The sequence below is a fragment of the Oxyura jamaicensis genome, chromosome 11 (genome assembly GCF_011077185.1).
Source record: "Oxyura jamaicensis isolate SHBP4307 breed ruddy duck chromosome 11, BPBGC_Ojam_1.0, whole genome shotgun sequence".
NCBI classification, from domain to species: domain Eukaryota; kingdom Metazoa; phylum Chordata; class Aves; order Anseriformes; family Anatidae; genus Oxyura; species Oxyura jamaicensis.
In genome coordinates, this window is record NC_048903.1 from 4,215,580 (window position 1) to 4,227,239 (window position 11,660).

General features: G+C 47.7%; 1 long non-coding RNA gene across 1 annotated transcript; it reads left to right on the top strand.

Annotated features, from left to right (window-relative positions):
* Nucleotides 1–35: 35 nt before the first annotated feature.
* On the top strand, nt 36–1,302 carry LOC118172801. Its single transcript, XR_004753862.1, has 2 exons — nt 36–220; nt 891–1,302. It is a non-coding gene; the product is annotated as an uncharacterized LOC118172801 (long non-coding RNA).
* Nucleotides 1,303–11,660: the final 10,358 nt, after the last annotated feature.

Sequence of the window (11,660 nt, forward strand, 5' to 3'; positions counted from 1 at the left end):
CCCCCCCCTTTCGACGGTCGGACCTTTGTCGGGTTCGCGAGTCGCTACGGTGAGAGCTGGAGGCTAGTGGCTGAATGCAGGGCTGGAGGGAGGGGGGGATAAATCGGGGGCTAAAAAGGAACGCTTTTTTTTTTTTTTTTCTTCTCTTTTTAGATCGATCTAGTGCCTTGGAAGTAGAGAAAAAGTTAATAAAGACAGCTTTCCAGCCAGTGCAGAGGCGGTAAGAGATTGCTTCCTCAGTCTCCTAAGGATATACGGAGGGAGTTGTTAATGGTTAGCCCGGGTCTCCGCTTCTTTGGTGCCCTTTCAGGGCGGCTTCTTGTTCTTCCCCCGAGTGCGCGGTGGGTTATTCTGATTTTTCCCTTTTTCCCCCTTTTTTCTTTTTCTTTTCCGCTGTTCCTTCGGGCCTCTGCGGCTCCCCGGCGGGGAGCGGAGCCGCGCTGGGTTCGCGCAGCCCCGGCCGGGCACGGAGGGAGCGCGGCGAGAGGCAGCCGGGGGGCGAAGCTCGGCCCGGGGGGCTCAGTAAGGCAGGGAAACGGCAGGTCCGAGAGCAGAGCAGGGAAATGGCATTTTCGAGAGAAACGCGGGGAAACGGCAAAGCCGAGAGCCGGCAGGAAAACTTCAGGGGCTGAGCCCCGCCGGCCGCAGCTCGGCGCAGCGCTCGCCGAAACCCACCTCGCTTCTCGGGAAGCCCCACGGGGGTTCAGAGCCAGCTCCATTTGCCGTGCCTCCCCTAAAACTTTTCACATTTAGAAATCTGTTTTTTAAAATAGCGTCAACGACAAAACTAGCGCTACTTACCTTTAAAAGCAGCGTGGCAGCCCAGACTCTCTCGCAGTATTAAATATCTTTTTTTTTTTTTTTTTTTCTGTGTCATTTTGTTTTTCCAGGCCCCAGAACCAGCTCGATGCCGCTATGGTTCTATCGGCGTTGTCATCATCATAGTTAATTTTTTTATTGTGGTTGTAATGATTGTAAAAAGAAATCTCTGTATAGTTACGACTTGTAAGCATGTCCGTATATTAAAACTAAAAGGGAAAAAAAAAAAAAAAAACACGCAAAAAAACCAACCCCGCTTCTGTACTATCATCGGGATTAGCTGAGTTTGTGAGGTTTTTTGGAAGTCCGGTGAGAACTAGGTGTTTCCATTTTTTTTCGTTCGTTTGTTTTTGTACATACGTTTAAAAAACAACAACAATAACAACAACAAAAAACAGAAAACCTGTACATACGTGTGAACCAAATTGTACAAGAAAGTATCTATTTTTGGCTAATAAATAAACCGTTGCCACTTTGCCTACACTCTCGCTTGCCGCCTCTGCGGTGCTTTTCCCCGAGGCTGCTGCGGGGCGGGCACCCCACGGGCCGAACCGAGCCGGGCTCAGCCCAGCCGAGCCGAACCGAGCCGGGCCGAGCCGAGCCGGGCCGAGCCGAACCCGGCCGCTCCCCGTGGCTCCAGCCTGGAGCCGCAGCTCCCCCTGGCGGGGGCGGCCGCCAGCGTTTGCCCCTTTCCCCCGAGCCCCCCGGCCGGGGGTTTTGTTGCCCCGTCTGACTCCGCACCTGGGCCCGGGGGGGGGGTGGGTTGGGGTGCGTGCCCCCAGCCCTCCCCTCCATCCGGCCCTGGGAATGGGGTAACGGCGGGGGTGGCGGATAAAGAAATAAATACCTGGCGCTTTTCTCGGCTTGCTGCCGGAGCCGGCGGAGGGGGAGGGAGCCGGGAGCGAGGAAGCAGGAGTTAAAATGAAGTTAAAGTACAAACAGAAGCACATAGCTGACATGCTTCAAGTTTAGACAGTACAAGATATGCAAATGCGCGGGGCTGCGCAGTATTGACATTTTGAGGCCATAGTGATAGGAATGTATTATTTATAGGATCGGGTTGCGCTAGGCCGATAAACTACATTTTCAACCTAGGCGTTTGTAAGCGATGATATTTATCTCTCTATATACGTTCACACTCTGCAGCCGTGTGTCTGTGTGTCTGCTTGCCTTGTGTATGCGTTTCAAGAGCTGGCGGTTCCCGTGCTCCCCGACGGGCCGTGCGGTGCAGTGGGGACCCCCTCACGGGTTTGCAGCCCCTGCTTCCCCCCCGCCCCCCCCCCGGTCCCCTTCCTTCTCACATACGTTCTGCCTGGCCTCGGCCAGCCCTGGAAACGGCGTTTGCCTCCTCGCAGCGCTGTCTTTCTGCCAGGAACTGTTCCCCTTCTTGCACTCCAACAGGCTCCTGAAACGAAGGGAAACTCTGTGGGTGGGTGGTTAGCGAACGGATTGTTTCTCATGTAAATTTTACCCAGTCTCTCTGCACTTTGTAGCCCTGCTTTTTCCTTAGCCAATTCTGGCTGAGGGGAGAAAAAAAAAAAAAAAAGAAAAAAAAAGATTAATGGCATGTAAAATGGGAGGGGTTGGGGGGAGAGAAAGCTAGAGGCGAATTTCCACATCCCCTTCCTCTGGACATCCTGGTGGGTTTTCCATAGAAACTTTCACACAGTGGCCAGACAGACGCTTAAAAGGGGATGGAAGAAAATAATGAGACCGCGATGGGAAAACAATCGCATCCCCAGCTTTCCACCTCCACTAAAGGCTGCTCTGCCTTGGCGGCATAGCCGCTGGGCTCCCCGGCCCTGCTGCCCCTGCTCGCGGGATGCTCGGGCGGCGGCGCTGGGCAAGGCGCCCCGTCGGCTTCTGGAAGTGCAAACTCGTCTCCCCCGAGGGAGAGAGCAGCCTTTGTGCCTGCCCAGCTTCCCTAACGGGGAGAAAATTCCCATTAATTTTGTGAGGAAACGTTTTGTTATGCGTGTTTCAACAAAACATTAAAAATCCTGCTCCTATTTTTTTTTAGAACTCACACGGCTTGACAGCCTCGCTGGAGCTGCAGCCAGGCCTGCCCGCCACAGCTCCGAGAGGCCTCCTGCTCCCTCCCTCCCTCCCTCTCTCTTGGCTGCTCTTTTCCTGTCTAATCAATTATCTCCCTAGCTAGTCCTTCTCAAAGGTGAGAGCTCATTATGCATATTCATAAATCACAGCTCCCAGCCCTGACACTGATTGATGTAATCATCTCCCGCTCGCTCCTTCCTGCGCTGGAGGAAGCGCGGCGAGGAGGAGGCAGGAGGAGCGGGGGGCTTGGAGCTGGCGACCCCCTGTGCCGGGGCTCGCTGCCCGCTCCCGGCCCGGCCCAGGCCACGGAGAAGCCAGGAGAAAGCCTTGTGAACCGAGACCCGGCCGTGCGGTGCCTCCAGCGGAGCTAGCTCTCACGCAGATGAAATTAGAGCAGCAAGGAAAGGATCCCCCCCGCTACACGCGTACGGTTTTCACCACCAGGAATCAGAACGTGCATTAAAATAACCCCCCCAAATCCTTCACGTCAGCTTTTATTTTCCTTGGATAGTTAAAGCTGACAAGACGTGCTCTGGTACAGATCCTGACTGTGAGGGTTTCGATATCGTAACCAGCTTTAATGTTATACCCGCGACTCTTCTCAGTAGCTGCGCTGTAGAAATGCAAAGAAAAAAGTTGCAAACGCTGAAAGTTACTGCTGCGAGGGCGGGAGGGCAAAAGGGCTCCTCCAGCCCAGCCCACCGGCTTTGGAGATAGGAGAGTGTATCTCATCCCTCAGCTGTTGCCCAAAGCGTGCTTGAGCACGGCAGCCCTCGAGATGCTGTGCAGATTGTGTGGTTTACCTGCACAGTTAATAGTTACACTCCTAAAATACCTCTTTTTATCACTTTGATCAGAACTATCAGCGTACTAAAGTAATAATACAAAAATATATGCCCTGGAAGTCATAACGAGATACAAATCAAAGGGAGTCCTAATCAAGTACTTTTGAGAGTGTTATCTTCCTTGTTAACAAATGGTAATAAGAAAATTAAGGCTTATAGCTTGCTTGCATTTTATCTAAGAGAACCAATAAAGATATCAGATGCTCTTTGTTTTATATGTTTGAATGTAAAGCGGAATAATGAAGAACATGTACCTTCTAAGGACGCGTTTGCTTCATGGCTATTAACCCTTTACAGGGCCAGGGAAATTTGGAATTTGCAGGAGGAGGAAGAGGCTGTGCTGCTCCCAGCTTTCTGCAGCCCGTCTTTGCCGCAGTCGAGACAACATCTTTTTTTATTAAATGCTGAAATTGGAACAAAGCAACAATGGCTGCTTGCTAACTATGCATGTCCAACAGGCCTCTTTACTATTCAGCAAATGGAAGATATTAAACAACATTTTGCTTAAAGGTACACCGAGGCCATTTCCATTAGGACATGGTGTCATTCATTTATTCACATGTTAAGTGGATGTCCTTGTGGCTAATGAGTAATAATCAACAGTGACTCCACTTTATTCCTTTGCTCCCAGCAATGTTAAATACTCTGATGGAGTCTCTTTGCTGACACACTAGAGAATATGGTTAAAAAGTGCTAAAGGACATTTTCAGCGTAAAGCAGCCACATACACGCATGCTGGAAATAGCACTTTTATTCAGCCTATTAGGCTTTGTTCCTGGTTAAGGCACAGCACATGGAAAACGCTGATATTTATTTGAAGATAGTTTGTGCCTCAAGAGCCAAGAACTCTCTTGGTCTGAGAGGTGCTTGGCTATTGCTGGGAGACGAGCTCTTGTCCACCTGGTTTAGGAAAATCAAATGCACACTACAGTCCATTCCCTGAGTACTGTATAGGGCTTCACAGAGATGTGTAGTGGAGGAGTGATTTAGGACAAAATCTTTCCCACAAAATATCAGGCTTTTTTTTTATATATATAAAATAAAGTAACTCTCCTACCAGCTAATTAATCCATTTTATTACATCAACCTCGGCAGCTAAGTAGGTTAATAAACTATACTAATATATACTTTTTCCTTTACATGATTGCTTACACTGGAGTCTGCAGCTTGGTTGTCTCCCGTGTCAATGCCTAAAGTTTGAAAGGTATAAATGAATCATTCTTGGTCATGATTAAGCTTAAGTTAGAAATAAAATATGTCAATCAATCTGGTTGGAAATGTTCCTGCTGTCTAAGTTGGTTATGCAAAACACTCTAAGGTGTATAGGCATGCTCAATTAGGTCAAGGGATCTGATGGCACTCCTACCCACAAATGTGTGTCACTTGGATTCCTCATTATTTTTAGCAGTGGTGAAAATGCATGTCAGTAGGCCAGCTAGCCAGGCTAGAATAAAATTACTTACTGGGAGCGCGTGAAAATGGGGTTTAATATATTAATATTATACCTATTTTCAAGCAAAACAGTGGAAAAAAATCTCTCTCTTTCTGCCTAAAAAATACATGACTCCCTATTGCATTCCTCAGCCATCATTACTATAACTCACACTGGACTGTGCAGTACTCAAGACACCTTTGCAGTAAAATTTAAGTGCCTAAAAACATAGATGTAATGTGAAATTAGATACAAGGAGTAAAACATCAGTTTGCTCTGTTACAGTCTAACTGGCTTCCAAGAGAGGTAAAGCGCGAGCTTCACGAGGAGATTAGATCGTCCCTATTCCAAAATTATTTGATGAAAATGGGCACTGGAAATGGCTATCGAACAGCAGCGCTCGTGCCCAAGTTCTCAAATGGAGACTTCTGCGAGCAATTCCCAGAGAACACAATGTCAGAAACTTACGCCTGATAGACAGATTCCCTCTGGTGTACTAAATCAAACCCTACTGCTAATAGAAATGTTTTCATATAATTTCAGGAAAAAAAAAATAAAGGCCAGGATGAGCAAGTTTTAGCACTCACGGCTGCCCTCCTGGCATCCGGCGTAGTCCTTGAGATTACCTGCGTGGCTAAGCGAGTGGGGCTAAATCCTCTGGTCTTACACTGGCTGGCACTCCGAGGCCCACCACGGAGACCCTGGGCACGAGGAAAGGGAAGAGAAACCGGCTAGAAACACCACCATGCTCCGGCCTCTTTCTGCCATGCAAAAAATAAACTAAATGCAGGAAACTGGCAAATTAAAAGAAAAACGTCGCTTCCAAGAGCCAGAGGCAGAACTGGTACTACAGGTAAGGCTGGGGTTCCTTATGCGTGACTCTTAAATGTGGTTTCAAGGATGGCAGTGTCCCTTTAAGAACAGCACCACGCAGCCAATATTTTCTTTACTGCCAATGAAATTAATATATTCACTTTGGGAAGAATTCCCATTCTTTTCTTAGGATATCAAAATGGAGCCATCATCAGTCAGTTAGTTAAATAGGAGAAGCTGGAGAGTAAGTAAATGGAAGAGCTTTCAAATGCAGGGCTAAAAATGCCCAATGAATGTGTAGGGGGCTTCAATAAAAAGATTTTGACTTGTGTTTTCACCCCTTTCCCACTTTACTCATTGTTTACTGACACTGCTATGGACACAGCATTCAGGCGCTGCCCGCCCAAGCCCTGGGATGTAAAAATGTCATCTCTATTGTGCTGCTGGCCCGGCTTTGATGCTGCCGCGGCCCTTTGTGCGCGCCTCTAAATCCCTTTATAAGGCTGTCCTGATTGTCCGTACTGCACATCGCCACAAAAGCTCGTCTTATTGAGAAAATAAAAAAGTCAGAGAGGGGCCAAATGACGGGAGATTGGGCCTTCGCTGTAAAAGGCCTACTATTCACATCCAGCGGGCAGGTTTCTCTCTAAGGAATCACAAAGTTTGGACAGCGGCCGCACCAGCAGACCAGGGCTCCTAGGGAAAAGGCAGCCCCCGTTTTAGGCACCTTCTTCTTCAATTTCATCTAGAATTACTAGGATCGTTTTCGTAAAGATTGAATTCTACCGAGAGCAAGTGTTAAATCCTAGAAGCTGCTGTGGAGCCTGTTTTCCCTTTCCTGAAGGAAAACGACCACGTAGCACTTGTGCACATTTCATTTGGGATGTTCATACAAACGGAGCGCAGGCAAATTCAAGGAATGCTGCAAAAAGCACTCATCGTTAGAGCAAAACAAGGCACAAACACGTCCCACCTGCCCCCCAGGACCACATGGCTTTAGAGGGGAGAACCTGAGCCTGTGGATTTACACTGTTGGTCTGGCAGCCCTCGTGCAGTTGTTCTCCTTCCTAATGCTATTCTGATTTGTCCTGAATGTTAGTGGGCAGAGGGAGACAAAGGCTGGATAAGGTCTTATTCTTTAGGCATGGGCTATCGGCATGGGAGGACGGTGATTTCATGGCTTTTGTTACCGAGGTTAGGGACCGAATTCTCTCACTGAATTAGAATGGTAACAAGTGGGACTGGGGATCTCTGGGGCTTTTGTAGTGCACTCATCTGAGAGATTGCGCTTTTCTCAGCCCTTCAGATTTATTTTGCCAAAGTTACAGGGCAATTATGGAAATGCGCCCTTTGAAGCTCGGCCGATTTCTCTTTATTTTCTCTCCCCCCCACCCCGCCCTGCCAAAGCAAAGCCTCTCTTGCCTCCTTTCTTCAGCCGGGCGGCCGTCGCTGACAGTGGGGATTCGAGCGGCGACTCCGCTATTCTTTTGAACAGCGAGAAAAACTTTTAATAAATATATGCTAAAAAACAGACTTTGAAGCTTTTGGGAGGGAAGTGTAAAATAACAGTGAGGTAACGACCTCCTGGAAGAGGCCGTGTGTACGTGGCGTGCTGGAAGACGGGAGCCTTGCTATGAAAAGAGCCTCAGTGCAGCGGAGCGCGGCCAACAGCCGCAGTGTTTGGCCCAGCCATTGCCCTGCTGCCACAGCACCGTGCTGGGCCGTGCCATGCTGTGCTGTGCCATGCCATGCCATGCTGTGCCATGCCATGCCATGCTGTGCCATGCCATGCCATGCCGTGCCATGTGGCCCTTGGCAGGGCTCAGCTGCAGAGGGGCTGTGCTCCCTGCCCCTCACGCCCTGCCCCCAGAGGCCCAGAGCAAACAGACCTGTACTTTCGCACCCTTGTACATTATTTATCGTCATCGTTCGGAATCTCAGTGCTGTGTGTGAACTAATAAGACATACTTTTCACTTTGCTTGATGGCCTAATGTTAAAGAAACGTGTCTGAAAACAGATGGTCAGACCTAGAGCAAGGCTGGCTATGACCAGGCTGCTTTTTGCCCCGAAATTCAGTTCTGCATCTCTCAGTTGAGTCCATGCTTGGTTTCTTTATTCGTAGCAGACTCCTTTGCTCCTGTAAGATACATAGTTTTTTTTTTTTTTTTTTTTTCCTGGTCCACTCAACAAACCAACAAACTCAATGGGCCACATTCAGACTTGATGTAAGTGGAAGAAGATGCTGTTGGTCTCCCTGAAGCTTATATACACCTAACACAGGGCCCGCACCTGGCCTGAAATGTGGACCTTCTTATCAGCAACAAAACATGGTAGGAATAGCAATGTATGTCTTGAGGTTTGTAACTGTGGTGCAGTATCCTTTTCTGCTCTCTACAGAGCTGATGAGGAATCCTAGGACTGCATCCATGGCAGTGTGGAGTATGAGAATGGTGTTTTCTGGATGTTAGAGCTTACCAATTTTGCAGCAGAAAGCTCTTCCTAATCAAGTATCTACTCGAAAGCACGGAAACACAGCTCAGACCTCTACAGAAGTGTGCTCGCAATAAATGAATACTAATAACCCCTATCGCCTCCTTCTGCTTCTTTGAGCAGAAGAGTTGTTCCAACGGATTTCTCAGGACAGATGCAGGTCAAATGCTGCATCTATGGCATTCGACACTACTATAGAGGTCCCAGCAAACAAATTTGATGGGAATGGGCTCAGTGGAGTTCAGTTAGATACCATAGGAAGAGAACCAACATTTATCCACTTCACCTTCCTCCCCTAATTCCCTTTCACACACCTATGCTTCCTTTCCAACCTCACAAAGACCCTGTGGATGCCCTCCTACTCCTTGCGTGTTTCACCAGTGTATCACCACCTTGATTTCTTTGGAACTCACCCCACTGTTGGGAGCTACAAGGTCAGGGTAAAACCAGCAGCTGCGGTATTTGCCAGATCTGGATCCATCACCTCAAAGTCCTCCAGGAGCTCTGCAATACCTGATTCACTTCAAAGTGCAGCTGGGCATGGTGTGGTGCTCTCGTTTTGTTTGCAGTAAGGAGAGGAGGTCTTGGGGAACACAGATCTAGGTTTAGGCCTCAGTACAAAACCTTCAAACAGATTCTGGGGCTGATATATTGCTCTACTCCAAGAACCTTCCTAACCTAACAATAGGCTAATAATCTCGAGAAGCTGTCCCAGTTGTAAATGTAACGTGGTGGGGAGTTGCCTCCTCTGAAAAACGGTAGTATTCCTACTGACATGCAGACACGCCTTCAGTCTACCACCAAGTACCTCAAAGACAAGTGGAACCCCTGTCTGCAGTAGAGAGCATTTTCAGGTGTCCATGTTTCAGCTTGTAGCTATAAATAATTGCCACGTGCACCTCCCTGACATGATGTGACATGGTGTGTGGGTTCCTCAGAGAGACTGGCTTTCTACTAGTTTAGGTTTATACCCCAGTAATTAAAAAGACTTTGAATCTTACTTGCTAACACTGCCAAGCACAGAGTTTGCCACCTTCCTCAGGTGAAGACCCTTGAGTGGCTTTGCTTCTCCTCTGCAGCAGCTCCAGCCCAGCGGTGGTTTTGGGGTGTGTCTTTTGTCGATCTGGCCTCAAGGCTGCAGAGACATGATCACCATGATGAAGTCTACCTGCAAGCAAAGGTCACAGATTTGGAATACGTTAGATATTTAGATATTCCAGTTGTCTGCTCTTACAAGGAATAATTCTGGCTCATCTGGGCTAAGTTTTAACCTCTGGGCCTTATATTTACTCTGTAGTGCAAGCAAAGCTGCAGGTCAGTGTTGTGACAGTGTCTAGAAGGTTTGGAAATAGAGGGATAGCCATTATGAACTATAATTATAAACACATTTACGGTACAAAAGATGGTATCTCCCTACTACTTGTACAAATGGACTTTAGGTGTAGGTCCCTACCATCTGACTGTCAGTGGGAAGTGTCTATCTCAGAAGGTTCTGACCTGGTTATCTCCTAACCCTGAGCAATTAATCACCAGCATTTAATACCGAGCAGCAGTGCACAGGAGCAGCCCATTCAAAATAATGCCTTCCCTTTTCTACAACTAGCAGACCTACAGCTTCCCTCAACGTGGAACCCCTACTTTCCTTTGGAAGACAAACTGGCACACAACAAGCCTCCCTCTGAGGGCAACCCGCCATTACCACCACTTCCACTCTCTTAAAAAAATTAATAAAAGAACAAAAATCAACCCAAACCCACCCAAAACAGAGCAGCTTGTGCAGGAAAGCCACCAAACACCAAGGGCTCGGTTACCAGCCGTGCTGCACACCCAGGCAGAGTAGAGGAGTGCAGAAAGGGTCCCCCTTCGCCCTCCCCATGGTTATCGTCACTGCCAGCACCTGGGGGTGCGGGAGAGGGCAGCGAGAGAAGGAAGGGACCAGGAGCTGCATGCGGGCAGGGCTGGGGACATTCCCCACTGCTTCAGTTTTAGGCAAGAGGAACGGCTTTGTCTTCAGTGGGCTGTACAAAGTCGGAGTAAGGTAGCGAAGGATCAGGCCCCATCGCCTCTTTGTAGTATTGGAGCTTTGTTTTGAAGTGCAATAAAAATACAGGTGGCAGAGGAGATAATGCACTGTACCGTTCCTCTGGGACACTCGGGGAGATGCTAAAGAATTCCAAAATAGGGAGCGTGGGCTTTTCCTAGCATTCATCACAAACGTTAGTTCAAGAAAACACCCAGAAGTAGTAAATATGCAAATTTGTTATGAAAGGAGAACCTACAAGTACCTGCTACGTTAAAGAATTTCTTTAAGGATATTTGATCCTCGTGCAGCATTTATCAGATTCTGGGTTTATTCTGGGTATTCAGTTTTTAAAAAAAGGGGAGGGGGATCCCTTTTAAATCTCCTTTCTTTCTCCTCTGCTCCAGCACTTGTATTCGAGCTATCTCACTTCTCCTAAGATGCAAGAAGTGTGTTTACAGTGTAATATAGATTTGGGCTGGAGAATACCAATTTCACATAAATTAGATGGCAGAGCACTGTTCCGCTATTTTGTTGTCTAAATTATATGGAAATTGGTCTTATGCAAGGAGTAAGTCCTCACAGAACAGGGCCCTTAGGCTTTTGGTTTAATTATCATAAGCTTCCATTTAATTAAACTTATTAAATGGGTTGGTGTAAGAACAGACTATCATTTTGCAGAAGCTTTCTGGAAGAGAAAAAAATATTTACGCCCTAGCTGCTTGGGGACGAAATCAAACTTCTCTTTAGAGATGTTTCCTTAGGTACAGGGGTGAGGGTCACCCTTGCCATGCTCCCCAGCAGTGTGGCAGCAGGGTGCCTTCAGACTTAGGGTGCCCAGAGATATTTCAGCCTCTTCCTTCCTACAGGGAAAGTAAATTCAGATTTTTCTTGCAGCTGGTATGTCAGTTTACGGGCTAGAAATTATAGGACAACACTGATACAAGGAGAATTAGATGTGAACCAACCGTACATACCTGGAAACTGAAAGAAGGTCCTAAACCATCACAATAAGGATGTTCTCTGACAGTAAAACACGCCCAAAACAACCAAACCCAAATAACCCCAAAACAAAAAGCCACCAACCCCAAACAAGTCCATACTTGCTTTCAGATCAGCTCAGTAAGTGTTGGGCGTTACAAGACACAGAGCCTGTGTTAACAGGAGACAGGGCTCCATGCCACA